The sequence below is a fragment of the Suricata suricatta genome, chromosome 7 (genome assembly GCF_006229205.1).
Source record: "Suricata suricatta isolate VVHF042 chromosome 7, meerkat_22Aug2017_6uvM2_HiC, whole genome shotgun sequence".
In the NCBI taxonomy this organism is placed as follows: domain Eukaryota; kingdom Metazoa; phylum Chordata; class Mammalia; order Carnivora; family Herpestidae; genus Suricata; species Suricata suricatta.
In genome coordinates, this window is record NC_043706.1 from 75,576,843 (window position 1) to 75,603,531 (window position 26,689).

The 26,689-nt window shown below is 40.2% G+C and overlaps 1 long non-coding RNA gene across 2 annotated transcripts in view; it reads right to left on the reverse strand.

Moving 5' to 3' along the window:
* Window positions 1-15,089: 15,089 nt before the first annotated feature.
* The window catches only part of LOC115296329, a 37,160-nt gene continuing 25,560 nt past the window's right edge, over window positions 15,090-26,689 (reverse strand). The window contains exons 1-3 of one of the 2 annotated variants that reach the window (XR_003910853.1): window positions 26,005-26,114; window positions 21,823-21,951; window positions 15,090-15,310 (exon numbers count right to left, since the gene is read on the reverse strand). This is a non-coding gene — a long non-coding RNA (uncharacterized LOC115296329). Of the gene's footprint in view, window positions 15,311-21,822; window positions 21,952-26,004; window positions 26,115-26,689 lie in introns of those variants that run through there. The other variant, XR_003910852.1, reaches the window with a different exon arrangement.

Below are 26,689 nucleotides of genomic sequence, written 5' to 3' on the forward strand. Positions count from 1 at the left end.
CTTGCAAGACATTGACCAGTAAAGCTCCTGGCCTCTTTTCATTTCAGTGTTTCTGCCTAGCAGCTTGTGCTCGACAACCTACCATCTGATTCCAATAGCTCAGCAAGAACGAACAGAACAGCAGTCCTTGGGAATAGCCTCTGCAGTCTCTTTAGGGTTAAACTGTGCTTCTCAAGCAGATTAGAAGGCTCTGAGTATAATGTCAGGGGAACCCTTATTACTTTTCATTTCATGGCCAAAATAAATAAATAAATAAAAGTACTGCTTTATGTATTTGCTAGTGGGGGTCTTTGGGTGTTTACTTAAAATCTTGACACACTTTTAACATGTATAAAATATATAAATATGTTATGAATCAAAGAAAACATTCGAATTGCTTCTATATGGACCCATAGGTGCACTAGTTTATCAGGGTTCTCTGTTGACTGATTCAGTAATTGAAGGCTCTTAGTACAGAAGGTACAGCATTCAGCTGGACCAGCAACTGGTAACACATCCCTATCAACATCACATAAAAATCTTTGGTCTTTTGCTGGATGGGCAGAGCAGATGTTGGAAAGGAGGAGCCTGCTTTTGCAAAATCCTTTTGACAATAATTTGATAACTTTGGCAGAATTGAATCTGCTAATTTGATTCTTAGATTTCTAGGTGGTAGAACAGTACCAGATGCCTCACAAAATATTAGCATCCATGTTTAACTGCTTTCATCACATCCTGTTCACTCCTCTTTGGGGAGCTTCATATTAAATTAGATGCAGCTGCTGAGTGAAAGCTTTCTTTCATGTTCCTATTTAGTATGAAAACAATAGCAAAAATAAACATTCAGTTTCCTAACTTTTAGGAATTCTTCCTTTGCGTTGGTTTTTTTTCTTTTTTTCTTTTCTTTTTTTTTTTTTTTTTTGGTGGAAGAGGGATCATTTGATCAGAGTACTGTTTTGGAGACAGACCATCTGACTATAGAAAGGAAAAAAAATCCCTGGAGACCTATTAAGTCCCCCCACCCCCACCCCTCTGGCAAAACTCACTATGCTGGAGGTAGTATATTTTGCAAGTAAGTTGTCTCATTTCAAAAATTATAAATATGCTATTTTCTCTAGTTCTGATAAATTTGAATCACACATTTAGTTCATTTGATGTATTTTAGCGGACTAGACCTCAAGGCTACTTTGTTTAATGTGATTTCCATTGCTCAAGGAATTAAGTTAGCATTTATTGGTTACTAGGTTTCAAAAAAGAAGAGAAACCACTTGGAAAAAAGGATGTTTCATCCTTGGTCTGTATTACATCTGACATATTTTTAGATGCCAACAAGTAATGTCAGACTAACAGCTGTTAAAAGAATCCTCCTTTAACAGTCTTACAGGAATGAAGATTTACTCAGAGAGCTTTGTATGCGTACCAGGTTGGTAATCACAGAAATCTGATTCTCCCTTCTCTCTTTCTCCTCCTGTTCTCTCTGGGCTTTCTTTTGTCTTAGCCTTGCAACTTGCAAAGAATTGCTGTTTTCCAGCTCCCTGCAGTGGAATAATGACAAAGAAGTCCCCTCCCTTGCATCATCAAGCCTGCACTCTGTGGCCCAGACTCCCAAATACCTTACTGTGGAGTCTATTTTCCCGGATTACATTTGCCTACAGATACAAAGTGCTCCGAAGGGCAAACCGGGAGGGGGAGCCCGGGGTCTTGTGGGAGGGTTAGCTTTTAAATCTCTGAAGTCCTTAGTACTTTGTTGGCCACCTGTGGAGTAAGAAATGTCGGGGATGGCTGGTTCTAGCAAAGAGTGTCTTTTCCCTTCAGACTGGCCTCAGTGGAGCTGCCATTTCCTGCTGCCTTTGAGAGACACAACTGGCGCGCCAGATTGTCATTTAGTTTAACTCTGTGGAAATGAGGCAAGGGGACCTGACCGTGACTAAACCTTTGTATCCGTCGAAAGAACACAGGGAAGCCTGCCGATGTCCTAGGAGGACGGACTATTGCTGGGTTTGTGTCGTAGGCAGGCAGACAGCGAGTCCCTGCAACAAAGAGGTGACAAACACTCCTACAACTCATTTATTCCTGTCTTTTGTTACGCCAGAGTCGAAGCACTTCCTTGAAGGAGGCTGCTCTGAAGACAACCGTGGCTAAGGTAACCAGAAAAAGTGTCCCACCAGCCACCAGAGGGAGGAATGGTCCCACCTCTCCAGAGAGCACTAGCTCAAATGGCTTTTCCCGCTGTTTTCCTTTCCTGGGTTCTATGTGGCTGTCGTGCACAGACTCACACTTACAACGTCGGGAATATCGCCATTGTGCTGAGTTGCTTCATACGGGACTTAGAGGAAGGAGAAAAGGGCCTCAGAATATACTGATAGCCTCCTCTTTCTCCTAGTTAATTTTTAAATTAACTAGTTTAAATGAGACTCTTTATTTATTTTTTTGTTTGTTTTTAGCGGTTTTATTACGATATAATTCACAGGGTTGTGCAACAATCACCATATTCCAAATTTAAAACATTCTTGTCTCCCTTCAAAAAGAAAACTCTACCTTTTAGCAGTCTCCATTTTCCGACCCCCAACACACTCCCCAGCCCTCGACAACCACGAACCCAGTTTCTCAGACCACAACATTTAACATAGGTAGATTGATCCCAGATCCTCAAAATCTACCCGATTCTGGACCATGATGTGAAATTTGGTAGATGACTGTCTCACTGAAACAATTTGTACCGCAGCAACTCAGACTCAGTTCGCAGCTTCAGGTTTGATCCGCAGTCTGTCAGACTCTTTGTTAGACTGCTTGATCAGGAACCTATAGAATTAGATCCATGTTTAACAAGGGTGGTTGGTTTGGGTTGGTCTTGGATTTCACTGTTGCTGTAGAAGTAAACCCCCTTTGCAGTAAACAGGGGCAACTGAAAAACCTTACCACCACTGGTAACAATCGCTTCCGGGGACTTTAGCCCCCTAGAAGATAACATGGATCAAGCATCACGTCTCTTCCCGGAGCTTTTATTTTTAACGCGACTCTTCCACAGGCTCACCTCGGTATGGGTGCGTTGCCGGAGACGCGCGGAAGCCACGAAAAGCCGAGCACCGTTTCTGGGAGGCCGCCTTTGCGGAGCTGGGCCGGGTCCCAAAGGAGACTCTTTAAAGTAGTGAATTGATTTAGAATAATAATAGCCACATTTTTTTCCCACTGGTAAAATGTCTTTCCAAATCCATCACAAAAGCACATTTTATATGCCAAACTTACAAATAGCTGTTGAAATTTTGTGGGCCCCCACAGCATTTTTGTTAGTGTTCTCACACTCACTACAGGATGAGTAATGTGTGTAGCAATGTGGACCTGACCATCACGAGCACCCAGCCCTGAAGGTGCAGAAGGGGCTTCGAGTTTGGTGGGCTAGACGTTAAATTTTCGGAAATCTTCACAGTCCGATTTCTATCAAACACCAATTAAATTTTTTGTTTTAAGCCTCAGGCCTGTGGCTTTATGCTAATTTGCCAGGTTGCTGGTGTTGTATTGACTACGCAGTTATAGCTGTAAAGATTTTTCAACTAATAGCAAATTTGTATTTATTAGTTAGCTAAATGGGGGAGAGTGCTCAGCATGTTGCCCAAGTTTCAGTTAAGCAGTTCATTTTGTAAACTCTTTGACGCTGCTATCTTTATAATTTTCTTCTTATGACAGTCTTATGAGCTAGGCTAATGTGTTGTCCAGAAGCTGCCTAGGTTTAGAAAAAGTACATGATGTGTCCTGAGGTGGTGGCAGAACCAAGATTAGAATTCACAGTTCTTGGGCCTCAGGCAGCCATGTCTTGTCACCCATCGGATGTGTCCACCCACTTCTTTAAGTTATATTAAGTTTAGGTACTATTGCAGAGTCACAGATTAAGATAAAATAACACAGTTATGGAAATGGAGTCCACGTCCACAAAGGCAGAGCCTGGCATTCGGCAGTTTGACTGGGGCCCCACGTGGGTTGGGTGCTTTCACTCCTTCAGAGACCCCTACACTAATGGCTTCCCCAGAAGCTGTTTTTAGTCTTCGGAGTTAAGCTGTTCAAACTGGAAGATCATTTAGTTTAACTCCTTATTTTGCAGGGAAGGAAAGCCTCAGTACAAAATTGGGTCAGTCTCTGAATAAGAACCTAAGTCACCTGATGCACTCTCCCCCTTAGACCACCCTCTTTTTCCAGACTGGCTTCTAAGCCACTTGCTATGGAGTGAGAGAGTGAACTGAGATATCAGTCAGTGTCCACAGAACATGAACTTGGGATGTTTCCTGGGTCAAAGGAAGCCCAGAGCAGAGCTTGACCTAGTTTGTAGGGAGAAGATGAGACTGGTGAGTGATGCTTTCTATTTCACCAAGTAATAATACTTGTGTAACTAGAACTATTGTTTATAAAACCCACAACGAAATGGAGACTTTAAATGATTAGTGTAGGCAGCCAAACCAAACCAATTATCTAGGCCTCAAATGGAACATTGTGGTCTGAACGTTAAGGATAATAATTTGTTGTCTAAGTAAATTCTATTTTGCCAGTATAATTGTTAATATGCAAAATGTTGGGTGAGAAGACTCAAGTTAGAAAAATATAAACCTATGCTTATTGAAAGGCTCTTCTGGGCACCAGGGTTTCCCACACTTTGGACATCCGCACATATCACCATTTTTACCACATCTGTGTATTTTCATTAGATTGATCTTTTTAAATATAAATCAATGTATGAAGAGAGGAAACGTTTATAGAACTATGCAAAATGGTAATCCAGTATCATTTGCCATAAGAAATTTTTAAAAATTCATAACAATAACATTTTTATAAGGTTTATCTCTTCCCCCGTTAGAAACATCTCATGTATGATCAGCAGTGTACACTCTGCCTTAGAAACGCTAATCAGGGCCAGCAGATACCAATATTTTTTAGGGGTAGGAAAGGTACCTCGGGAACCATTCATACCCTTAAAAATTATTGAGAACCCCTAAAGAGATTTTATTTATGTGGGTTATACCTATAAAAATTTGCTATATTGAAAGTAAAAGCTAAGAAGTCTTTAAAATACATATTTAAATTTCATTTACAAATAATAATAAACTCATCATGTGATAACTTAAATATCATTAAGTTGATATGATATCATTAATACCATAATTAAAAAGACTATATTTTCCGAAGGGGGAAAAAGCATACTGAGAATAGTGGCATTGTTTTACATTTTTGTAAATTAATGTCTGACTTAATAGAAGGTGGTGGGTTCTCACACCTGTGTCTGTATTCACTATACTGTGATATGTTGTTTTGGTTGAGGTATATAACGAATGTCTGGCTTCAGACAGATATGCAGTTGGAAAAGAGAAGTGTACTCTAGTCATCTTGCTACATATTATAGATACATATTCTTTGATACTGTACCAGAGCTCAATAATGTACAGCATCTGAAATCTAATCAGTGAACTTTCAGTTTAAAACCTATTGATTTACCTTCTACTTTGAATAAACCTTTTACCTATGTATGATTTTGTAAAAGCATATATTGGTCATTTGGAAAATATTATTTCACTGAGTTCTGCAGACCTTCCAAATTTTGGCACATTTCCTTACATAATATTTTTTAAAATCACATTTTTAAATATCACCCCTGGTCATATCAGGAATATATCTAAGTACTGGAAAGCTATTAAACTCATGGTGACAGATACAATTTTTCCAAAATTCTGACTTTTACCTAAAAGTTTCAATTTTATCATTGGTGACAAATACTGAAAAACAAGTTTTTGGTTTTTTTTTACCTTGAATTGAGAGGTCATTTAGTTCATTTTCAAGAAAATGTCATCAAATACCTGTGTTAGACTTTGTCAAGTCATAATTAAGTGTGTAAGTCTTACCAGTAAACTGGTATTCCATGAAAATGGCAGCTAGGTCAGCTTGCAACTCAACTACCCTAGTACTTCTTCCTGAGACAACCATCATACTTTAGTATGAAATAGACATACTCTGTATGTGAAAATCCCATTTCATCACACAAAATATTAAAAATGTGTGTATTCAAGGGTTGAGATTTAATAAAATTAAAATTCACTTCTTTTTAAAAAATTTTTTTAAAAAGTTTATTTTTCTTGAGATAAAGAGAAATAGAGAGGTAGTAGCAGAAGAAGAGAGAGAGAAGGGGAGACAGAATCCCAAGCCTAATGTGGGGCTTGAGCTCATGAACCATGAGATCACAACCTAAGCTGAAATCAAGAGTCTGACGCTTAACTGACTGAGCTTCCTAGGTGCCCCAATAAGTCTGACTCCTTAATCACAGTTACTTATAAGTGAAATTGATGATTGTTTTAAATGTGAATGTATGGTGTTGGAAAATTCAATGACTACAAGTAGTTTTGTGCCACTCTTGGATGTGTGGTACTGCAGTTTCAGTAAATCACCATTGCTTTAACACCATCAGTGCAAAAGTCCACACTGAAGAATGGATAAATAATGCCGTAGTCTTCTTTTTAAAAATTTTTTAAAATGTTTATTTATTTCTGAGAGAGAGAGACAGAAAACAAGCAGTGGAGGGGCAGAGAGAGGGAGAGGGAGACACAGAATCCAAAGTAGGCTCCAGGCTCTGAGCTGTCAGCACAAAGCCTGACGCGGGGCCTGAACCCACAGACCATGAGATCATGATCTGAGCCGAAGTCATATGTTTAACCAACTGAGCCACCCAGGTGCCCCAATAATGCCTTAGTCTTAGTATTATTGTGAAAATTGTTTTGATCTCACAAATGCTCTGAAAGAAGCTTGTTATCCCTCAGGGACCCATGGCCACACTTTGAAATCTGCTAATCTAGGCCCACCTCTAAACTAAAGGATAAGGAGAAGCAATCTCATATTTATTAAGCATCTTATATACATTGTGTTATAAACTGAATTGTGTCCTCATAAAGTCATATATTGAAGTTTTAACCTGAAAAATGTAACTGTATTTAGAGATAAGGTCTTTATTTTTTTAATACATTTTTCTTATGTTTATTTATTTAAGTTGAGAGAGAGAGCAAGCAGGGGAGGCGCAGAAAGAGAGAGGGATAGAGGGATAGAAGGAGAGAATCCCTCACTGACAGTGTGGAGCCCAATAAGGGGCTCAAACTCACAAACAGTGAGATCATGATCTGAGCTGAAACCAAAATTGGACGCTTACCTGACTGAGCCACCCTGGTGCCTCTATAGATAAAGTCTTCGAAAAGGTGATTGAGTTAAACTGATGCCACTAGAATGGGGCCCTAATCCAATATGGCTAGTGTCCTTATACAAAGATAAAGAGACCCCAGGGATCCACAGGTGCACAGGGGGATGGCCATGTGAAGAGGCAGCAAGAGGGCATCCGTCTACAAACAAAAAACCTCAGAGGAACCCAGTCATGTTGGCATCATCATCTTGGCCTTCCAGCCTCCAGAAACTGCAGGAAAACAAATTTCTGTTGTTGAAACCACACAGTCTGTGGTACTTTGTTATGGTAGCCCCAGCTCACTGATACACATCACTATTCAATCATAAAATCCTCACAGTGCATATTGTCACCCTCACTTTTTGGAGGAGGGAATAGAAGCTCAGAGAAGATGGGTGATTTCCCCATACTCATGCAGCTAAGAGAGGAAAGAGCCAAAATGTGAGTCCAGATGTGACCAGAGTCAGTAGTCACAGGGCCAGTACGTGAGTGCACACACACAGAACCCTGGGACTAGTGTTCTCTCTGTGGCAGGGGTTTGCCCTGTAAAAGTGAAGATGTCATTTTCTACTAGTGATCCTAATAAACAGGCAACCTGAGTTGTAATAAACAATCTCTCTTACCAATGCAATATAAATATCACCCTAATTAATGAGCTTGCAAAAATTTATCTCTGTTCAAAGGACACTGAGGTTTGTTTGTTTTTAAATTACAATTGTAAATAGAGACCAGCATGACCCAAACACAAGGTCTTATTAGAACTAAGAACTACAAAACCACCACACCTTACTTCATCTAGTGAACATGTGTGTTAGGAGCTAATATCAGCAACCCAGAGAAATTAAGAAATGACAGAACACCTCCTATTTGGACCCACGGCCTATTTCTGCTTGTCCCTGTAATGTGCTATTATTGACTGGCAAGTCAGAATGGACTCTGGGTCAGTGGCCTGCTGTCTAGGGAGGTTGACTTCTTTCTCTACTTGGTGCCTTGGCTGACCCCTTCAGGAGGTGTGCCAAAGGTTCAGCATTGAACAGTCTTGAATGCTTAGGTTTCATCCTAGAATCTCCCTCAAGTCCAGCAGTAATGAAGCAATTGTATGGCCTGCCACAATAGATCTGAATCAAAGTAAAGCCAGTGTTCCTTTCCTTCCAGGGAGCAGAGTATACTGGGGTTTAGATCAATGAGGAGGCCTTTGTGCAGCCCTGATCAGAGGGCCAGAAGCTCCATCCTTTGACAGAGAGCAAATCTAAGTGCCCTCCCTGTCCTGTTTGCCATTTACATTTGAATTTTGACTGCCAAGGATTTTAAGTTTGTTGGTGAATTTCTAATTCATTCTTTCAAAGTTCCAGCTTCAGTTGATGTCTTATTTTTTATGCATTTAGAGTTAATTCAACGACTGCTAAAGAAAAACAGAAAGTCGCCCTCCTACTAAGTACTGTGGATAGCATTAGACTCCAGGGGTCTTAAGATAAAAAGGATGTAGATTTTTGCTCTCAAATAACTTTTATAGCTTTTTAAAGGTTCTTTTAGTTTAGAATATCATTGCATTGCCTTATTAGTCTATTTTATTTATAGTTTTTAAAATCAGTATCAGACAGTATTATGTTATCTATTTATTAATATACTTATTTTCCATTTCCCAACCAGAATGAAGCTCTGGGAAGGCATGGATCTTGTCTGTTTCATTCACTACTGTGTTATCAGACCCAGAATAGCGCCTAACACACTGTAGACATGCATAAATAATGAGAAATCTAATCTAAACTGAGTCGTATAGTACACGTGATTGGTCTGAGTGGTATCAGAATGTTAGGTCTTTTTTTCTCTAAGGACACTGGTCTAATGACTGAATTCAGAAGCATGGATACTCATTCACCTTGTACACTTCTGTTTTCTTGGAAGGGATTTTGGAATACTTGTTAAAAACCCATCTGAAGCTGCAATGTTCTAATGGTTGGTGTAATTTCTACAAATTCTCCCTAGAATCCTTGTCTTTGTTTATTTGGGCTGCTATTCACAGAATACTATAGACTAGGTGGCTTAAACAGAAAACATTTGTTTCTCACAGTTCCAGACTGGGAAGTCCAAGATCAGTGTCTGCAGATTCATTGTCTAGTGAGAGCCTGGTTCCTGGTTCTGCGCTGTCTTTGTTGTGTCTTAACCTGGTGGAGGGGGGGTGAGGAAACTCTTTGGGACCTCTTTCATAAGGGCACTAAATCCCAGTAATGAGGCCTTCACTCTCATGACCTAATCACCTCCCCAAAGCCTCACCTACAAATACCATCATATTGGTGCTTAGGTTTCAACATATGAATTTGGGGAGGACACAAACATTCAGTTGTTGGCACCCTTTGATAGCTACCTCCACGAGTTGAAAAAGTAGAAAACATTTTCGTGTGATTTCTATAAGAACTCTTTAGAACCCAGTGCCCAAAACTATCTGCTGTGACACTCTTACCCTGAATGACAGAATTTAAATAACTTGTCAAATGTCTCTTGAGGTAAAACTCTGTGGAGATTGTCTTTACCATTTCGAGAACTTCTACAATAAGAATTGGCTTCTACCTTGCACCTGACTTCTTTGAGAACAAATCTGTCTCCTGACTCTCCTTCACCCTCTGAGGAAAATACACCTGCCTGTGATTTCTGGTATTGGGAGTAAGAATAACATCTGGTGTCAAGTGATATGATTACATGCTCCTGGACCTTTGATTTATAGCCTTGAACTCACACAGAAAATGCTTATGCACAAATGTAGCATGCATGCATGCACTGTGAGAATGGGTGGAGGAACAGGGGTTGGTCCTTTGCAGAATTCAGACCTGTAGGTTTTCTGCACTGGGCACTTCCTGTAGCAGTTGACCCGGATGGTGAGAGTACTCTGCCTCCATAATAGCTCTGACTGCTGAGAATGTTAACAGTGAGTTTCATTAACTGTGCCCTTTTCTTGGGAGTGTTAAATGTGTCAAATTTGGTGTAGTTAAGAGGCACTTGCAACTTATTTTTAAGATCTCTGCATATAAGATGCTTCCATAGTATGTCATATCAAATTTTCCCCAAGTTCCAGTGTTGACAGACAGTGCTGCTCCACAATACAAGCAGCAATGTCCTCAGGAGACTATTGATTTTGTTTGCGAAATATAAATCCCTAAACAGTGACTGATGGGCTGGTGAAAAATGCTTCTTTAATAATTCAATAATTTCATTAAATGATCTGGTCCTCAGTGAAACAGGAGTGATGAGGGACCTGGCTGTGGACTGCACTTAAGTCTCAATAAAAACACGACTGTGGTCTCCTTTGTTCATATTTGTCTTTGTTCATGTTTGTCTATGTCTTCAAGATAAGTGAAGTCTTTCAGTGTATGAATCCCAATAAGTAGAGCAAATGACAGCAAGTTCTTCAGGGTGCCTCATGGCAGCCATTTTGAGCTCAGTCCGCCCAGCAAGGTGATGGCTTGGTTCATTTGCTTACTAGACCCTTGGACGTTGATTTATTTTGCCTCTGCTATTTACCTTTCTTTTGTTCCTAGAAGCCTGTCATCTCAATAGAGAATAAACTGTTTGTAGGGAGTAGAAGCCGAGATGGTTCCAACACAGAACTTTATTACAGATAAGAATGGCATATTCACCAAAGTCCTTTCTTCTGATCTGACAGGAGCAATAAGCAACAAAAACGCCAAGAAAAAAACAACCTGAAACTAAATCATGGAAACCACTGGAAATATAGCTAACATGAACTCACATATATCTTCATGTATTTGTATATCTATTACATATGCAGAACAAAGTCCTATAGAATCAATTGATCTTAATTTTACCTTGGTTTATTTCAGAAAAGATTTAAAACATCAGTATATCTACATATTATGCTTGCTTTTACAAAGGAGTTCTAAAGATAATGTTTTATATACTTAATTTGTTATCTTAATTAGGGACTCCTAGATCATGAAAGAGATGTAATACATCTTAAAGTAATACAATTAAGAGTCATAGAGTAAACACATGTACAATTTATTCTTTCTTGACAAGTCTCAGATAAAAACAATTTTGATATGCTAATGGATTCTGATGGGCAAGGAGCTATTAATTAAATAAATAACCCATTAGACTGAACAGTGAAATGTCAATACAAGGACAGTCTACTAGCATTGTTGAAAAATAGTAATTAAGTTATAGTCTTCGCAGTGGCATAGTACTTGTATTTCATTTTGCAGATATTTGTGTCAGTTACACCAGATTAATTAAATTAAACCAGTATTTATCTAGTAAATCTCTAATCTCAGTTTTCACAGTGCTGTGCTAAAAATTTGGAATAAAACAAAAAAGCAGAAGACATGATCTGGATTTTCAGAGAAAGCATAGTGTGGTTCGAAGATGCAAGACATAAGTAAATTTAAAATATAATATTGTACATATCAGCATATATTAGGAATGTTTTAAGGCAAATAACATAATCAAGTATTTACCACATTTATCGTTATCCATCATGACTTACCAGCATTTCTTGAGGAGTACTAGGTATGGAAAAACAGTGTTGGGATAGGGCCGAGGGATATCAAGAAGGTGTAAATCCGGGCGCCTGGGTAGCTCAGTCAGTTCAGCGTCCAGCTTCGGCTCAGGTCATGATCTCACGGTTTGTGGGTTTGAGCCCTGCATCGGGCTCTGTGCTGACAGCTAGCTCAGAGCCTGGAACCTGCTTCAGATTCTGTATCTCTCTCTCTCTCTGACCCTCCCCTGCTCACACTGTCTCTCTCTGTCTCTCAAAAATAAATAAAAAACATTTAAAAAAATAAAAAAAAAAAAGAAGGTGTAAATCCTGCACAGGAAACCAACGATTTAATTTGGCAGATTGATTGCTAAGCGAAGTCTTTGCTAAAGCAGAAAGTCCCAAGAACAAGAAAGGGAGCAAGAGCTGAGGGCTAGATGTTCTGACTTGAAGGAGGACTTGAAGTACAGGTAGAATATGGCTAAATAAAGGAGGAGGAGGTGATGGCTCAGGTGGCGACAAAGGCTGGAGCCAGCATCATGGGGAGGTGTGGGGGGTGAGGCTGGAGGAGAGATGTATGTAACTGAGACTACACTGTGTGGATTCTGAGGCTCAAGAGGTTTGGGCTCAGCTATCCTAAAGAGAGTGACAGATCACAGAGGTCCCGGGGAGATGAGTGAGATGGAAGACTGCCAGGTAGATCTGCAACAGGGAGTAGAGGCCAGAGGAAGCGAGATTGGCTGGGGGGCCCTGTGGGGGCTAAGGTATGAAGATGTTTTTCTAAACCAGATAACAGACTTTTCCACAGAAAGGACAGTGCCTTGCTTTCTGTTTGTTGCTCTTTTGCTTTTCCTGACATTCAACCCATAATGTATAATGCAATGAAACAGCCCCTTGTAGGGCCACTAACTTATGAGCTATCTAAAGCCAGGTGCTGACCTTTCCCACTGATAACTGCATTTGGCCTCCTGGAACAAGGGTGCTTCATGAATAAAACAGGTTAGAGACACCTCAGGAGATACCAGCAGAGGTCATTCTATGGTGAGGTGATAAATTTTGTGACTACCAGGGCCTAGCTGCAAGCAATCATTACTGAATTACCTGGTAATAACAACTGGAGGTGAACAAAATACCCAATCTAAGCACAATGCAAATGCAAATTACTAGCTTCCTGGAGATCCAATCAAATAAAACAGGTTTTAATTAAACTGCGACCAAGTTAATTGAAAGTTACTGTATTGTGTGATAATTATCAACTAGAATGGTGTTTATTTTGCTGCAGCATCCTGATTTCTTTATCTCCTTTTCCTCTTTTTTTTTTAATGTTTATTTATTTTTAAGAGAGACAGAGTGTGAGCAGCAGGGGGGTGGGGTTGCAGAGAGAGATAGACACACACACACGGAATCCAAAGCAGGCTCCAGGCTCTGAGCTGTCAGCACAGAGCCCGATGCAGGGCTCGATCCCACGAACTGAGAGATTGTGACCTCAGCCGAAGTGGATGCTTAACCAACTGAGCCACCCAGGTGCCCCACTCCTTTCTCTTTCCTGAGAATATAAAAGTCTGCCTAGCCTTTTTGCTACAGCCATAGGCCAAAAAATTATGTAGCAGAATCATATGTTAAACTTTAGGCACAATCATGGAAGTTTGAATCTTTCTCTTTTTTTCCCTAACTATATTTTAAGTTGTCAAGATAAGTTTAACTGTGGCACATCTATTTTTTATGAGCTTTTTATAAAATGTGGTAATAATAGCAACTAATAGTGTTAACAATAATAATGATAGCTGTCATTTCTCTCCATAGCCTCCGGATCCTTTTGTGCTGAGTGTTCGCAACTGAGTCATAACTGTCTATGTTGAAGGATGGTTCTTAGGTTTTATTTATCTTGTTCAGCAAATAAAGAAGCCTTTTAATTCAATTGGTTTCCTGGCTGATTTGTCTCTCAGTGTGATTAATCAATGGGAACTAGGGGCCCCATTCACGTTTTCACTTAAGTCGATACAAATGTTGAGTGTGGTTGTGATTGTTTAGAAGGGGATAAGATGGGGTCACTGACTTAAAGATCATTTCTTCTTGCTTTTATCCCCTAAGTTTATTTTCCCCACCAGGCTTTCTGGTAACTGATTCCCCTGGTTATGAAACCCCACAGGGAGCAGGATGGTAGATAGCAATTTCTCTTCAGTAGACAGTCTCCATTAATTTTGTTATTTTTCATCAACAACTGATGTATACCCAAAAGTGATATAAGTGAAGGTAAATGATCAGCAATTTGTTTTGCTTTATAGCTAATACTTTACAAAAGCACTTGTGACTAATATCAGAGAGAAGTTTAATAGAAGTCTGAGGCTGGTATGATTTAGGAGCTAAGCTGCTCATCCCCATGTTCTCCTCCCTCCCCCGTCTAGTGTTAGACACAGGTGGTACTCCTTCTCCTCTTCAAGGTGTCCTGGCAGGGCGATCCTGCAACAGCCTCTAGAAAATCCATTTCGACATTAATATCCCTCATGGCCAAGAGAGAGGTAATTTGGTTCATATATAATCTGGTTCTTCCTCTTCTGTGTTGAAAGCCCTTAATGACCTGGTGTCTTCCCTCAGCAGGGCTTAAGGTATTCTGTCAAAATACCATGATGGATTATGCGCTTAGTGACCTTTTGTGACTTTTTGCAAGACAGATAGAGTAGAATAAAAGGGTGGCAAAGAGGCAGGGGAATATCCCTCTTTGCCACGCCCGCCTTCTCTGCAGCAGGAGGAAGGTTCATGGAGAAAAAGCTGAGCAACACTCTCCCCTCCAGCTTCTCTGCTTCCCCACCCACTTCACCCCCTTACCCCCCCCCCCCCCCCCCCCCCCCCCCCCCCCCCCCCCCCCCCCCCCCCCCCCCCCCCGCCTTTCAGGGAAGCATTAGCCAGCACTGGAAATGAGAGCAGTGCTGGTGACATGAGAGGTATTCTCCACTTTGAAAGCTTAACAGAACGAGAAACTAGCTAGGGAAAGGAGGAGAATCTCTGTTCTCTGTGCTCAGGAGTCACCAATTTCAGGACTCCTGCAAGATTAATCAATGGCAAAACTGACCTCATCCATGCACGTCCTCTATAGCAGCTTCTCTGACATAGGATACAAATTAGAGTAAAGCATTAAATATTGGTGGACACTTTTCTTATTTGACTTGCATCTTTCCTGACAAAATAGCTAAAATAAAAGATTTCCCTACATTTAAAGGAGCTCAGTAAGAGACTTTGACAGCTGAATCAGGGTTTGCTCACCTGGAAACTGCTCAGGTAGGGAGAATGCCTCTTCACTATAAAGGAACATTGCTTATCAAAGCCATCCCTCGAGACAGAGGCTGCTTGTCCAGAAGGGACTTCCGAATTAGAGATGGGGGATGGTAGCAGGCAGCGCTCTGCTCTGTGGCTAGAGACCAGTTTGGATTTGCAGCACATTTATTTGGAAGAAACAGCACATCAATCACGGAAGAGCATATTTTGAACAGTAAAGCGTATAAACTCCTTTGCATGTGCTATCCTGTGCTGGCATTTCTACCTGTGAAATATCCTAACTGCAGTGTGTTGTGTGTCCTGTCTTCCCATGCGTGTTGAAAGCCAGACCCCGCCATCCTTGGGACCCCCAGCACGTGGCACAGCATCTGGAAAGAAATAGGCACTGGTTAAACAATTGAGGAATGAGTGAATCAACAAAGAAAGGGCCTGCTTTCTAATAGGTTTAATGAGTCAGAAAGACTAGTTGATCCTTTCTTTATAGTTTTACTCTAGTGCTCCTTGGAGAAGAAAAAAAGAAAAGTGTAGATGTTGCTCAAGACTCTTTCTGATGAAGGTCATTGTAATTTAGGGACTGAGAAAGGCAAGGAAGTGGGATAGGAAATGGGGGGGGAACATCATGACCTCTCTGGGGTCTGGGGGCTTTTGTACTGAGTGGTTTCTGCTGGACACTTACTGATAGAGATTTGGAGTGGGTTGCTGAGTAACAGTCTAGAAAGAAGCTCATGTCATGATTTAATGTGCAGGCGACTAGGGATGTATGGCACAAAGTCAAAAGAAGGGGAAAATGCAAATGAAAACCATGTTTCCTTGAATACATCCTATAGCTCTTCATTTCTCTGGCCAGCTTCTACTTGTGACAGTTTCCTCTCTGGACCAATATGTCATTTATTTTGGCTCTACTAAGTCACACACCACTGGAATGAGATTGGTATTCTTACCAACTGAGGACCATCTGCTCTTTTCTAGACAACAGCTATTCTGTTCTGTCTCTCTCCACCTCCTGCTTCTTTCAGTTTCCTCATATATGTTCAGTCGTATGCATTCTTTTTTTCTATGAATAGGAGACAGTGAGTGCCCAAGGAATTATCTCTTTGGGTACATTTTTTCTCAGGCATTGGAATTTTAAATTGTTATTTGTTCCCTTTCAGAGCTTTGATCTTCTATATGTAAAATAAAATGTTTATCTGTAACATTGGCAAAGGGAAACGCAGTCTTCCAGAAAGCTTCTCTATTTTCCTTAAATTGTGAGATATTTTTTAACTGCTGACCAGTTCATGTAGTGACATTTCCTCTGTTTCTCAAAAAAATCAGGTAAAAAAGGTAAATAGAAAGTGACAGGAAGGAGATGAAGAAAACAAAGCAAATTTGTTGTAAACTTACTCTCTCCTTTGGCCTCAGAGTGTCTAGAGACAGACTCCCCGGCGTGGTCAAAGCATTTGCAGTTAGAACTGGAGAGGAGCAAACTCGTTTCCGGAGTACTGGTGTTCTCCTGGAATTTGCGGCTTTGACACCCATGTTCGTTGCATTTCTCATTTATTTGTCCACATGGTTTAGAGAACACTGTACCCGACCCAATGTGTGAGGTTGTGGGTTCAAACCCAATTCCATGGCAAGTTATAAACCTCTCTACACTCGAGTTTCCTCACCTATAAGATGCAATTCATACTTATACTATGAAGGCGTCAGGAAAATTAACTAGGACAGCATATGGAAAACCTTAGAATCAGCTGCTACTCAGTAAATATTGGTTGAATTTTAATCTGCAATTACTAAAGCAAAGTCCAGAAATGAGATCATGATCAGGATAGTTCATCCTTGCATCAATTATCTGGGCTCTTTGCATAAAGAGAAAGGCTCAGGGACTCAATTACCTGCATAATTATTCAATTCTGCTCTGCATCTTCTACACACGCTTAAAATTGAACAAGCAATCTTATTCTTTCTGTAGGTAATTACTTGCAGAGAAAAAAGGGTTAAGGAATCGCCTTTCCTATTTTGTCCAAAGATTTTTTTTTTAATGACACCATTAAAAGAGGTGATCTAACCCGTCAGCCCCGTATCAAAATAAACCTGCTATTATTATCCAAAATTCTCTGGGTTTATTAAGGGGCTATGAATTTAATTAGTAGGGTTTCTACCACCCCTCACTCTATTTGTAGTGACCAAAGCATAAAACCATTGTTAAAGCCAGCTAGTAATCAATTTGCTCTTCTACTTTTCAGTAATTGGGTTTCACGGATGAGACAGTATATCAACTTTAACCCTTTTCTATTCAATGAAAGCTTTCCTTTTACTGCCCAGGACCATTTCAGCTATCTTGTATTAAAACTGTTCATGCTTATACTGTTAATCATTAAAATTATTAAAAGTGTTTTGAATAGGCATCCTTTACTTTCCAGACTCTTAAGTCTTTATGGTTTAATAATTCTTGGGGTCCTCTAAGGTACTATGAAATCTTTTAATGGAAAATTTTAATTTTGATGTATAGTTTGTCATTAACTTATTAATGATAAAGGTGAATTACAAAAATATCCCCACCCTCTAGCATTCATCATCCATAATACATCACCAGTTTTCCCGGTCTTCAAACAAGATCCCCTTTGGCCTAATTTCATTATTTCATCCATTTTAGGCATTATGAGCTATTAAAATTAAATCCATTTGGTTGACAGCCATAAAATACCATATAGTTGCTGTCAATTTTTCTTTTAAAATGGCATCTTTCATTAAAAAAATTAAGAGATGTATTTTATATCTTTTGCTTTTTCCCATGTTTCTTTTAAAATCTCTCTTGAGGTCTAATATTGTATCCTTTTAGAGACCCAGTAAGGAGAAAAAAATACATTCAAATGAGGTCACTGAAAGAGTTTTAATAAGTGAACTACATGAAAAGGTGCAGGCAGAGTTGAGGGAAACAAAAGGTATGGGAATGCATTCCAGAGCTAGCCACAATGGGGAGCCATTGCCCATCTCAGACAGGAAGGAGCAGGAGGGAACAATTACTGGCACCTGAAGAGAGTACCCGTGACTGTGGGAAAGGCCTAACTAGAGCTTTGTCCTTGTTGGGGACATAGCCGGTAAAAAGGGAACCATTCAGAGAGAGAGCTGGGGGAATAAACACTCTGAGTCCATTCTCCTCCTTCGCTTCCAACTCTTACTGGCATCCCCGCTGACCAGCCCCACCTAGAAACTGGAGGCAAGAGTGCCTTTTGATGCAGGTCATGCAGTTGAGGCTTCTGTGCCATGAAATGGGACAGAGAATGATAAAGCATGACTCTGAAGGGGCAAAGGGCAAATATCAGGTCCAAATAAGTAAGCAAAATGGGTCTCAAGAACTTTTCATTTGTGATCTTTTAAATTCTATTCATTTTAGTGGAGCAAACATTGATGGAACATCTGTTAGATGAGAGCCACTTTAGCGGGTGCTGAGGACAAAGATAAATAAAGGCTGGTGAGGGTGAGGCAAGCAAGGCACCAACTTGTAAGCAAGTCCCTCCTTAAATTGCACACCTAAGGTGCTTTGCTTGCTTCATCCTAGTCCAAGCCCTGTAAATAAGGCTTTATCTTCACATTCAAGAATTTTTCAGTCCAAGCAAACAAACATAAATAAAAATAACTACAAGATAAAATGTTCATTTACAAGTGCCTGGGTACATGTACAAGAAGCATTATGAAAGCCCAGATGCCTGAACACTAAATCTCAATTCCAGGGGTCTGGTATGGCTCCTCTCAGAACGGGTCATCTAAGCTAAGTCTTGAAGGACAAGTAAAATTTTGAGAGATTTGTTTGTTCAACGTGTATTGATTGAATTTCTACTATGTGATAAGTGCTGTTTTTAGGTGGTAGGAGGAGGGGTGAGACCAGGACAGAGAAGCTCCCTGCTCTCAAGGAGCTTATGTTCTGGTTTGAACAAAAGACAATTAAAAAGCAAACCAATAAGAATATTAAGAAGAGAGAAGTACTTGATGATTCTCCATGAGTGTCTTGCATTTTTGCATTTCTCATGAGCAGAGGCATTAATTGCCCTTTTGTTCTGAACTATCTTTTCAAGGATGTTTGTAGGGCAAACAGCCTTGAAAGTTAGAATGTCTCCCTCTGGAGTAGAAGGCAGGTCAATTTGCTTATTGTCTGGTACAAAAGGTTTGGGCTCCCTAAGCTCTGGACTCCTCAGTTGTAACACAACCCAGTGTGTGTGCAGTATTCATCTGGTTTCCTCTACATTTTCCCCACTGGATTTGAGGAACGAGGAGAAGTGACACAATCATGAAGCTCATGCCATTTGCTGTGCTGTAGTAAGGTATTTTGTCCCTGACCCGAGTGTCTTAATCCATTCAGGCTGCTATAAAAAAAAAATCATAGACTGCGTGGCTTATATACAACAGAAATTAATTTCTCCCAGTTCTAGAAAGTCCAGAGTCAAGGCAGATTCAGATTCTGATGAGAGCTCTCTTCCTTCTTTTGTAGATGGCCACTTTCCCCTCACATCATACAAGGGGAAAGAGAGCTCTCTGGGGCAAGTTTTATAAGGGTACTAATCCTATTCATGAGGCTCTGCTCTCATAAGCTAATCACCTCCCAAATGCCTCACCTCCACATATCATCACATTGGGGATTAGGCTTCACTATATAAAGTTTAGGAGACATGAATACTTAGTCTATAAGACTAGGAGTCTTGCGTCTTCTGCCACCATCCATAAAACAGTGGCAGGCTACCTTATTAGTTGGGCAAAAATTTCAGACCCTTCATTGTTTTTGGTGATGTTATATTCTTGTACATCCCTGTCCAAGAAGTATCAGAGGGGATTACCCTGATCAGGCAGAGCCTTATGTATAGAAGTGCTAGTTGGACAAACTACCCTGACACTTGGTGAGTCAAGATTTAGCATGAATGTCTCTCTCCTCTGATGCCTCAAGTTTTCACTATACAGATGATATCCTGTTGGTTGTTAAACCAGAAGCCCGAGTCTCAATGGTACTAATTGTGATATTGTCTGCCACTATGGGGTGCCTAAAGAAACCCTGACAAAATTCAGGGGCCTGCTCAGGCAGTAAATTTAGGGGGAGCCATGGGAATGGAGTCACAATGTTCAATCCTTTCATCAGTCAAGGAAAAATTGCTACACATCAATTTTCTTTACCTACCTACCACAATAATATAGACCTAGCACCTTATTGTACCTTTTGGGTATTACAGACAGTATGTGCCTTGTGGGTATTTTAATTGGTCCTTTATGTGGGCTAGTATGCAAATAAGCACCTTTTAAAGTGGAATTCAGAAACAACAACAAAATCCATCTATGATGCCTTTGAGCTACAAGTCTTTGTGACTGATTGTGCTGGTTAGAACCCCTGGTAAAGGGGGACAGCCTTCAGGTAGATTTCACCTTAGTCGCTTACCTGACATGAGTACCAGGTACACTCCTTTTGAAAAGTAGGAATTGATATCTAGCTCTTGTCAACACTGAATGCCTGGTTCATGGGAATCTGTTGACTCTGACATTCCCACTGTGGAGTGGATCAACTTAGACTCAATAGCCTGCAGACTAGCTCTCTAGTTTTGTAAATAAGGTTCTACTGGGATACAATCACACCCATTCATTTATGGATTGTCTACTTTTGGGCTATGGGGGAGATGAGTAGTTTAAACAGAGACCATATAGCTCATAGGCCTAACATATTTATTATATGGTCCTTTAAGGAAAAATTTGCCTGGACTGGTTCACTGATGTTTTAGCTGAAACCCAGTGGTCCACACTGGGCTGCTGCAGCTGTTCAAGTGCTGCAAAGGCAAAATGGATGTGATCAGTCCTTGAGTTCTTAGTAGGAAGAACTCAAGGCCTTTTCATAGCTCTGGCTAATATTACCCTTGATGACCTTTGCTGTAGTTCTGTTGACTCTTGGGAGTGTTGTCAGTGGCCGAACTATTTGGTTTGCCACCTGGAAAACTACAGACGGCAGATTAAAGACACTCCTCTTTAAGGCCACGAACCTGTGTTGAGGAAACAGTGTGGCTCACTCATGTAGATGTCCATGATAAGGATCAGTTCTTCAATGAGATCCGCTGACAAAGCCTGCGCAGTTGGAACTGCCACTGTTGCTGCAGGAATCGACTGTCATATGAGATGTGGCAGCACACCCACTGCCACAGCTTGAGCACAATGCATGCAGTGTCTTCAGGCTGTGACTGCATGCTAGACTTGTGATTCCTGTCATCACTGCCCTGCTTCGCTGGCAGTAGGGAAGGCCACATTGCACGGGCTTAGCTTCCGTGCACTCCTGATTGATGGACCACATGAGATTGTTGACCCCTCTCAGGCCTATTAGTGGTGCTTTACCACCATAGACACTTCTTCAGGTTACAGTGTTGCTGTTCTAGCTACACTGATGATTCCCTTAAAATGAATCTACATAATGTGTTTGGCTTGCTGGACTATTTGCAGTCACAAAAACCACTCAAAAATGGGCTAAGTCAGTACTACTTTTGTACTCCATACCATTCACAGGCATCTGGCATCATTGAGCTTTGGAACATTCTCCTAAAAAAATGACTCAAAAATTTTTGACTGTTCCTCTGTGGCAGGTTGAATGGTGGCCCCCCAAAATAGGTGCATGTCCTGATACTCAGATCCTGTGAATGTTACCTTATTTGAAAAAAGGGTCTTTACAGATGTAATTAAGATCTCTTGAGATGAGACCATCCTAATTACCCAAGAAGGTTCTAAATTTAATGACAAGTCTCCTTACAATAGAGAAGAAACACACATATTATTACCCACTGTGTTTGCAGGATCTACCTGGGCCACGGTGTTCACCTCTGGGACTTAGATAGCAAGAAGCGTTGCTACACACATGAAGTTTATGTGCTTGTGTACTTACCGTGTGTAATAAGGGCCTCTGTCCCTGACCTAGACATCTCGTAGACATCTGCTAGCATCTGTGAGACTGCGGTAGGCTAACTTAGCTTGCAAGGAGAGTAAGATCTTAGATCCTTCATGGTTCTTGATACTAGGAAGGAGATTCAACAGGAAAATAATGAGTTAATGAAGAAGAGGGAATCATTTGACAAGCAGGTCAGGGGAAGGTTTCCTGTGAGAAGTGACATTTGAATGCTGGCTAAAATAATAAGAAGTAAACAGAGAGCAGACAGAGGCAAAAATTAATGTAAAGTCCCAAGGCAGTAATGAGCCTGTAATGTCCAAGGAAAAGCAGAAAGATCAGTGACTAGAGAACAGTGAGTAAGAGGGAATATGAGAGGAAATGAGACTGGAGAGGAGGGTAGTGGCCAGGCCATGTGGAGTATTATGGGCTATAATAAAATAAGTTGTTCTTGCTAAGGTCTTTACTAGCAACTGAATCCAGTTCTTTAATAAATCAACCACATTGAACCTCATTTCAAACGTATTCCCCTCCAATCCATTCACATTTTGCTTTTGCTAGAAATGTAAATCTGAAAGTGCAAAAGCACTCTTCTGCTTAAAACCCTTCATTGGTTGCCCAATGCATGTAGAATAAAGTTCAAAGCACCTAACATGTCACAAAAGACCCTTCCTGATGAGGTCACACCCCTACCACTGGCATGAAATCTATGATCCACCCTAACACCTTATTGCATGAAGCTATCTATCTCTCATTTCAGTATGCTTCTTTCTGTGTATGGGCATACTGCCTCCCCTGGACTTCTTGGGAAGCTCATGCTCATCCTTCAAGGCCCTACTCAAGCACCTTCTAGGTGAAGCTTTTCCTAACTATTTCAAGCAAATATTTCAAGCTCCTTCCTTTGAATAGCCACTGTACTCTAAACTCCCCTCTCTTATAGCACCTGCTACCCTGCATGGACATTACTGGTCTGTAAGGCCAAGTCCCCCATAAGACTGAACCTGCTAACAGCTGGAATGATTTCATGTATCCTTTAACCCTCAACACCTAGAACAATATTTGCCACATAATAGGTGTTTGGTGAATACATGTTTAATGAATGAATAAATCCATGATTTCACACTTAACCTGCTTTTTGTCACTATAGATTAGCTTTATCTATTCTACAATTGTATAAATGAGATCATCATTATATATTTTTATGTGTCTGTCTTTTTTCATAGAGTAGAAATTTTTGAGGTTCATCTAGGGTGTTCAATGCAGTAGTTGTCCTTTTCATTGATGAGTAGAAATCCACTGTAGAAATAAACTACACTTTGATTTTTCACTCACCTGTTGATGGACACTTGGATACTTTCTAGATGTTTTGAGATTATGAACACAACTGGTGTGGCTGTTCATATCCTTTTAGAAACATGTGTTTTCATTTCTCTTGGATAAATACTTAGGAATAAACTTGTTATCTTCATTAGAAACTGCCAAATTGTTCTCCAAAGTGGTCATACTATTTTACATTCCCATCAGCAATGAAAAGAGTTCCATATTTCATTATTTGCCAACACCTGGCTTTTGTATGCCTTTTTACTAATAGCCATTCTAATGCATGTATACAGGAATCTCATTGTGGTTTTAATTTGTATTTCCCTGGTGACTAATGACATTGAGCATCTTTTTATGTACTTATTGGCCATTTATGTATCTCCTTTTTATTGTCTGTTCAAATCTTTTGTCCATTTTTTAATTGGGTTGGTTGCCTTTTTATTGTTGAGTTCTAAGAGTTCTTTAGATAACCTGGATACAAATCTTTTGTCAGGTATGTGTATTGTGAATATTTTTTCCCTGTCCAACAGAACTTTTTAAATTGTTTTCATTTCAAAGAGCTTAACTTTAATATTATCATTGTTCTTTCAAGGTTATTGTCATGTTTTGTTGAATAGATTAAAAGAGCAGTACATTTTATGCACATTCATTTCTATTTAAGCATCAGTATTTACTAAAAGCCATCCACCAACATACTTTAGTCAATCACATACCTGTGGCTCTGAATGCTTCTTAAATATCCTATGGTTTCAGATCTCTGGCTTGGGTGAAAAATATTTGATCACACATGACATGAAAGTCACATTTGCTGTATGTGACAAGGACTGTCGTAGCCTACCCCAACACCATTGCTCCTTTCCTCCTGATTTTATCAGGGGAGGCAATGTGCTTAGCCACTTTACGCATTTCCCAGCCTCCCTGCAGCTAAATGTGGTCATGTGACTAATCCTGGAGAATGCATTGTACCTCCTTGTAAGAAAGAAATGAAGAGAAAGAAAAAGATACTTTTTTTTGGTAGTCATTATGTTTAGGCTTAAGACAAATGTCAATGGTCATCTTTAAAGATTTATTAGATGTGATGCTATCATTCTTCCCCTTCCTTTTCACCTTTCTCTCCCCTCCTATCTCTCCTTTCTTTTCCCCTTTTATCTCTTACTCTTTCTCATCTCTTTTCCCCTTTTCTCCAGAAGCAGAGATTGATATTTTATGTATAAGTTTAGACTTATAATAGGTAGTCAGCTGGTCTTAAACGACTTGAAGCTGGGGGCAAGGGGAGGCGATGCAGCAGGGTGCAGCTTCATTTTGATGTAGGGTGTTCCTTAACTTCCATTCAGGCTATTTTCTACATCTTTGCTGGCACTTAACTTCATTTGCTTTTAATAATCTACTGTTCCGTGGTTCTGACTTTCCATTGCCTCCTACACATCTGTTTGGATTGATATTCTGCTGTTCGTCATGCAAGCATGATTTCACTTTGAAAATGATTTCCTTTTGATGGATGCTCTGGTTGCTCAGGCGAGCCTGGTCTTGCGTTCCTAAGGTTTGCTCTTAGCTGGTCTCGGCACTCCGACACTCATCCCTCAGGGTCTCAGGCATTCACTCATGCTAGCTGCGGACTTCTTTGTAATTAAATGCCAAAAATGTTGTATTCCCTGGATTAATCTATAGCAGGGCTCGGCAAACTACAGCTGGTGGGTCAAATCTAGTCTTAGCTTGTTTTTGTATGGCTTGTGAGCTTAGACTGGTTTTTATTTTTTTTTAAGTATTAGAAATGCAAACAAAAAACAAAGAAGAGTATGTGATAGAGACTGTATGTAGCCCCACAAAGCCTAAATATTTACTATTTGTCTCTTTATTGAAAAAGCTTCTTAATAAAATTAATTTCCTGCCTATGTAACACCCACCCCATCATGTAAAACAGCAAGCCAAGGATCTTTTTGGTGTGTCTTAAGTAAAAGCTATGTAGACTGTATAAAATATACTTTATAGAGATCCCAGGGAAGGTACCAGGAGGTAGGTAGTGATCTCCCAAGGCAGCTAAAACCGAGATTCAGTGAAAGGTTGTTTATGATAGAGTGAGACCTACCAGACAAACAACGATGGCAAATATGAGCCCTAAATTGAAAATAACAAGGACTGATTCTCCAAATTACATGAAGACTCAGCTGCTTCTCTATAGAAAGCAGCATGAGGAGGAGCAGCACCAAGGATTTATTTATCTGATGACGAGCAATAATTTGTCCAAGAAAACTCAGGGGGAGGTTAGCCAGGATTAAATAATATTCACCCATTCATATCATTCATTATTCATACTGTTCATTATATAGCAGAAAGAAACAAGCTATGGTTACTTGCCTTATACATTATGACATTTGCAAACAACTTGAACACAATACTGTTTTTATGATGAAAAACTTTGACCATCTTGTCTCTCTAATCTGTTTTCTCACTCTCCCCATTTCACAAACCTCTTACCTAATGTGCTTCTGTGACTTTACCCAGGTAGGTCTCCACCCAGAATACCCCTCCCCCTAATTATGTCTGTTTAGATTCTGTCTATCCTCCAAGTTCTGACTTAAATAGCACTAGATACCTTCCCAGATCCCCTCAGTTGGAATTCCTTCCTCTGGGTTCTAGGGTATCAGTAGCCCTGGGACACTTTTAAGGCTTTCTTGGCCTGGGGCTTCTCTACCATGCAGGTTGTATACCTTCAAGTGTTGCAGAATTTGGGATTGATTTCTAGTGACTGTTTTCCAACCCAAGGCCCCAGAAGAATAACAACCATCCTCAATTTTTGTCCAAACTAGTGGGGAGTTTTTCTCCCTCTTTTCCCTAGCGCAGGCCTTGCTTCACAAATCTGACCTTCATTCCCAGGGTCCAGTGAGGCTCCCAGCCTCATGGTTGAACTACTTGTCCTTGAGTTAGCTGTCCTTAGGGCTTCTATCCCCTCCAATCCCTTTAGGCTCCTCCTCCTGCACACTGCTCAGGCTTTGGCTTCTTGGTGTCTGCTTCCTATATTTTTACCTTTCTTTTGTGCTAGGCTTGCATTGTGATGTTGTCCTGCTTTATTCAGCATGTCTATGTTTTGAGACCTATGCATAGGAATGATGATGCAGTGAGGGAGCCTGCTCATAGCAGCCCATTCATTGCATGATGTCGACAGAACAGTATAAAGTTTAATTGTACAGTTTAATTGTGAAAGTCACAATTGTTCATTCCATTTAATTTGAGAGAGATCCTGAATATGCTTCTTATTTATAGCACTACTTCTCTACCATCTAGATATCTAGGGGTCCCACACAATATTGTTTCTGAATTTTTTCCAGCTAAAGAAATAGATACTTGTAAGGAAAGATTTAGTGGCCAGAGATGATTGGAAGGAAAGTAGCAGATGAAGGAAAATTTTGAAGTAATGGAAAATACAGTCAATTTTCAATTAACTGGGCAGATGGCACTTTGCCACAATGCAGATAACCAGGAACTCACTTAGTAGCACAACCAAATGCCAAATAATGTTTAAATTATAATTTAGCCTTCTGAGTCCTAC